We start from the raw sequence: 6000 nt of genomic DNA, 5'->3' as shown, positions 1-6000 counted from the left end.
ACACACACACAGTGATAATTAGTGAGGTTGGTATGAAGCACTCTTACAGTGTCGTAGCATGATCTGTGTGGATACTGAACAGACCTGAACATGTGTCATTGAGTCATAGGTTATGGCTAGCATGGTACTTCAACAATGACATTGAGGACATGTCAGCCGCTGACCATAAGTGGGCAGTGCCTTCTCTCTGTCTGCTGTCAACCATAGAGCAGGAAGCCCAGCTTGCCTGCAGTAACAATGGTCTTCTGAAGTCTTTCTGCATCCTTTTCCTCTGAGATGCACCAGCAGGAGGGACACAGCAATGAAAAGATCACATTTGGGATATCACTGGAGTACATTTGCATACTCTGAAGCAGTACCTCCTTCTCTTCTCTAGTGAATAGCATATACATCCGCAGTTGTATAATGGGGCAGTCACTGTGTCTTATGCCTCTGTAGCCCCTTGTACACAGCATAACACCTGTATGGGCTCCACCCCTTGTATACAGCATAATGCCTCTAGCAGCTCCACCCCATCATGCATAATCCTGTCAGTCTTTAGAATACCTTGTTATATCTCTTTGGCACCAGGCCGGTGCTGAAATCCTACCCAGTAGGAGATACTTGTGGTATAAAAGGCCCTTTCAGACATTCTAATTGCCTAAAACTTTCAACTTCTGAATGAAGTAATGCATTTCTTAGAGTTACCATATTAAATTCTAATCTGATTGCCAGAGTGGAAAAATTACTTATCAGATTTGGATAGAGGCCTAAATTTGTTACAGTATTAAATTTGCTTCTAACGTCTACTATCAGTGGAGTCAGACTAATCCATATTGGTTGTCACTCTAGAATTGATTATTCTCTCCTATCCAGCATTCCCTCCAGCAGTCTTTGGTTTGAGGCAGCGCTTGTCTGAACTTTAGAAATCTGACTCTTGCATTTTCTACCTTTACTATAGAATATGTTATTGTATTGACATTATTTGAATAGAAATAATTTAATATACAGGGGAAAATCAGAAGAACCTAAAGACTGATTCAGAAAGGACAATAGTGGAACAGGTAAACAGCTTCAGCTATCTATGAGGAATGGTTGAGGACAAGGAAGTTTGAATGAGGAGGTCAAATCTAATCTAGAATCTGTGGGGATGTAGCCAACCAGCACAGAGTGTCAGGGGTAGTGTGTGACAGAAGAATGCCAACAAATCTGAAAAGTAAGGTGTGCAAGACAGTGGTGCAACCAGTACCACTGTATGGCACAGAAACCTGGGCAGTGAAGGCAGAACAGCTGAGGAAGCCGGAGGTGATGCAGGTGAAGTGGCTGAGATGGGAAGATTATAATGCTTTAGTCATGTGCAGAAACACAGAAGGCAGTTTGTTAATGCAGATTTGGGAAAGACAGAAAGAAGGAAAAAGAACACGAAGACACTCGGTCAAGAGATGGATGGATTATGTTAGAGAAGACGTGCATTGGTGGGGCATGGATGGATTGTGTTAGAGAAGATGTGCATTGGTGGGACATGGATGGATTGTGTTAAAGAAGACATGCATAGGTAGGGCATGGATGGATTGTGTTAGAGAAGACGTGCATTGGTGGGACATGGATGGATTGTGTTAGAGAAGATGTGCATTGGTGGGACATGACTGCTGAAGGATTCAGCAGAGTGGGTCTGGACTGAGAGTGGTGGCAACAGATAGGGTAGCATCTAAAAAAAGGGAGGGGGGGGTTGATGATGATGATGGATTATACTGGTTTAAGTACTCCAAGTCTTTTTGATTTCTAATACCATGATGGGAATGAACCCCATTCCTAAGTCAAAGTATGATTAAAGTTATGAAATTAGTATAGTTTCAATCTTAGATGTTAGCTAGAAGTGCTCTTCACAGCAAACACAATGTGCCAAGAACTCATTTCTTCTGTAATCCATATGGAGTTACATGTATTGGTAGCATATCTAAATAAGAATATAATTTTTTTTTATGAGACCCATTTTTCCTTCTACTATTGGAACTGTCTGGGTATCCTTCTTCCACACTGCTATTATTTTTGTCTACCAATCCTGGTATTTTATGACTTTGTGTCTCTCTGTATGCAAGATACTGTAGTTACTGGGTGTAGCAATTTCAATGATCAGTGCTACCTTTGTCTTATCTTCATGGACTATTATATCTGGTTTTCTGGTATCTAATTTTTGAACTGCTGGTAATGGGTGATGCCATGTGATATAAACGTCATGTTTCCAATGCTTCTCAGATACTTCAATATTGTAATGCTTGCAAAAATCCCCAATGCAACAGTCTTGGCACGTTATTATGCCTTTGAGTACACAGACCCCCTGGCATTAACATATCACACCTAGCATCAAGATAGACTGTTTCCACTTCTGTTTTACAGAACCTGCATTTGTCTGTTTCTCCCACATGTTCAATGGACTATGTAAACCAACATGTATGTAGTCCACTGTCCTGTGCCGCTAATATTAACCTTTCATCTTTTGGTTTAAATTTACCTTTCCTTAACCATTCCTGCATCAGATCCTGACTGACATGAAGCTGTTTCAGGAGGTTTTTTTTATATTTGCAGCTATATTTATCCCTTTTCCACATTTCTTGCCATCTCATCTGACATTCACCTTATATTCTTTTTTTTTTTTTTTTTTGCACATTCAGTTGCTGCGTGACTTTTGCCTACTTCTGGTTTGGTTTCCATTCCCATTTAAATCAATAAGCTTTTGCTAAACTAAGCAGGGAAGTCATTTTAGATTTGTTCTCTTCATGTTTCAAAACTTTCACTATGTTTGGATCTAATGAGTTCAGCAGATATGTATGCAGTCCTATGATCGCGGATCTATGCATATAATCAGTTTCAAGGAGGCCCATATCTCCTTCAGAATGAGGGACATATAGTTTGGGTATGCACTAATTGTTACATATTATTCAGTAAGTCTGAAGCATTTTTCTTGTTTTGCTGTCCAACTGATACAACACTTTTTGGGGCCAGTCATTCAACCCACAACTGTAAGTTACAACAGGAAGAGCAAACTGGTTTATAGCTTGGACTTTGTTCCTAGATGTCTAGGCTATTTTCAGTATTAATTTTAGTCTTCTAAAATATTCCTTACTGATTTTTGTCCACATTTATTCATGTTTTATTGTTGATCCCTCATCAGTTCCCAAATATTTGTACACCCCTCCTGCTCAAGTTCTTTGATATCACATTCCTGTCACAGACTAAAATGTTCTTGGTGCTGCAGCTTTCCTGCTTTAAATGTTGCTTTTGCACATTTATCAACACCAAATGACATTCTTATATCATCTGAGAAAGCTTTGACCACCTCCAGTTGTGCTTTCAGCACCTCATTTAATGAACTTTACAGTTTTATGTCAAATTGTAGCCATGATGTAATATGTTAAGTAAGTAGACACTTTAGTTGGTTAAGGACAAAACAAAAGAGCAGCGGTGGCAGAGAGTCACCTTGGAATACCCCCCCTTTGAATTTGTATGCCTGGGATAATAATTTGTCCTTTATCATGGCTTAGCTGTAAAGTGGTTTGCCACTGTTTCATGGTAACTGTAATGTAATCGATTAATGTAGGATGTATCTTATACATCTGAAACAACTCCTTTATCCACTAATGTGGGATGCTGTCAGATATTTTTTTGTAATCTATACATGCCATACTTAGAGTCTTCCCCTTTTTACAATTCTCCATTATAATTTTATTTAACAACAAAAGATCCTTTATTCTATATGACTTTTGTTACCCTTTTGTATTATTGCTGTGACTGAGTTTACTTCTAAATGACTATAAACTCTGTCAGCATCAGTTCCAGTATATAGTTTATACATCATCAGAAAGCAGATTATTAGTCTATCATTTTTAGAATAACTTGTGTGTTCACTCTTAAGGAGGAGGATACTTTTTCCTGTTCTTAACCAGGTTGGTGTCTGTTCAGGGTGCTCTTTATCCAGAAGTTAGGCACTGCATCCAGGCCTGGGGTTGTCCACTTAGGAGCTTTTCTTAATTTTGTTTCACTTTCTCTGGCCATTACTTCATCCCATTTCATATCCTGTGGATTTGAACTTCTTACTGTTTCTTTTACTTCTTCTAGCTATTTAACATCTTTATTATGTTCCACAGGGTCTTCATAAATATTTCTCCAAAATGTGTCTATTTATTCTATTCCTTTTGTTTTATTTTCAAATTGTTTATAACATTTTTTGATCAATGATTTGCTTATTTTGTATTTTCCCTTTATATTTATTTGCACACCTTCTACATTATTCTGCCTGTGCTGATATCTTTAGTTTATTATTTGCAACAGTTTATGATAGACCCTGCTCTGATCTAATACTGTGCATTGCTTCTATCATGTCTAAGTATCTTTACTGATCTGTTCCCTCTTCTATACTCTTCCAACGGTGACACTTCTTGTTTTAATTGCGTTATAATTTTCTCTGTTTGATACTTCCGTGGTGGTGTTTGATTTAGTTTTCTCTGTTTGATACTTCCATGGTGGTGTTTGATTTAGTTTTCTCTGTTTGATACTTCCATGGTGGTGTTTGATTTAGTTTTCTCTGTTTGATACTTCCGTGGTGGTGTTTGATTTAGTTTTCTCTGTTTGATACTTCCATGGTGGTGTTTGATTTAGTTTTCTCTGTTTGATACTTCCGTGGTGGTGTTTGATTTAGTTTTCTCTGTTTGATACTTCCGTGGTGGTGTTTGATTTAGTTTTCTCTGTTTGATACTTCCGTGGTGGTGTTTGATTTAGTTTTCTCTGTTTGATACTTCCGTGGTGGTGTTTGATTTAATTTTCTCTGTTTGATACTTCCGTGGTGGTGTTTGATTTAGTTTTCTCTGTTTGATACTTCCATGGTGGTGTTTGATTTAGTTTTCTCTGTTTGATACTTCCATGGTGGTGTTTGATTTAGGTTTCTCTGTTTGATACTTCCGTGTTGGTGTTTGATTTAGTTTTCTCTGTTTGATACTTCCATGGTGGTGTTTGATTTAGTTTTCTCTGTTTGATACTTCCATGGTGGTGTTTGATTTAGTTTTCTCTGTTTGATACTTCCGTGGTGGTGTTTGATTTAGTTTTCTCTGTTTGATACTTCCATGGTGGTGTTTGATTTAGTTTTCTCTGTTTGATACTTCTGTGGTGGTGTTTGATTTAGTTTTCTCTGTTTGATACTTCCGTGGTGGTGTTTGATTTAGTTTTCTCTGTTTGATACTTCTGTGGTGGTGTTTGATTTAGTTTTCTCTGTTTGATACTTCCGTGGTGGTGTTTGATTTAGTTTTCTCTGTTTGATACTTCCGTGGTGGTGGTGTTTGATTTAGTTTTCTCTGTTTGATACTTCCGTGGTGGTGTTTGATTCAGTTTTCTCTGTTTGATACTTCCGTGGTGGTGTTTGATTTAATTTTCTCTGTTTGATACTTCCGTGGTGGTGTTTGATTTAGTGTTCTCTGTTTGATACTTCCATGGTGGTGTTTGATTTAGTTTTCTCTGTTTGATACTTCCATGGTGGTGTTTGATTTAGTTTTCTCTGTTTGATACTTCCGTGGTGGTGTTTGATTTAGTTTTCTCTGTTTGATACTTCCGTGGTGGTGTTTGATTTAGTTTTCTCTGTTTGATACTTACGTGGTGGTGTTTGATTTAGTTTTCTCTGTTTGATACTTCCGTGGTGGTGTTTGATTTAGTTTTCTCTGTTTGATACTTCCGTGGTGGTGTTTGGTTTAGTTTTCTCTGTTTGATACTTCCGTGGTGGTGTTTGATTTAGTTTTCTCTGTTTGATACTTCTGTGGTGGTGTTTGATTTAATTTTCTCTGTTTGATACTTCCGTGGTGGTGTTTGATTTAGTTTTCTCTGTTTGATACTTCCATGGTGGTGTTTGATTTAGTTTTCTCTGTTTGATACTTCCGTGGTGGTGTTTGATTTAGTTTTCTCTGTTTGATACTTCCGTGGTGGTGTTTGATTTAGTTTTCTCTGTTTGATACTTCCGTGGTGGTGTTTGATTTAGTT

Source organism: Protopterus annectens, chromosome 12.part0, assembly GCF_019279795.1.
Source record: "Protopterus annectens isolate FY-2018-M chromosome 12.part0, PAN1.0, whole genome shotgun sequence".
NCBI lineage: Eukaryota > Metazoa > Chordata > Ceratodontiformes > Protopteridae > Protopterus > Protopterus annectens.
This window is presented reverse-complemented; position numbering follows the sequence as displayed.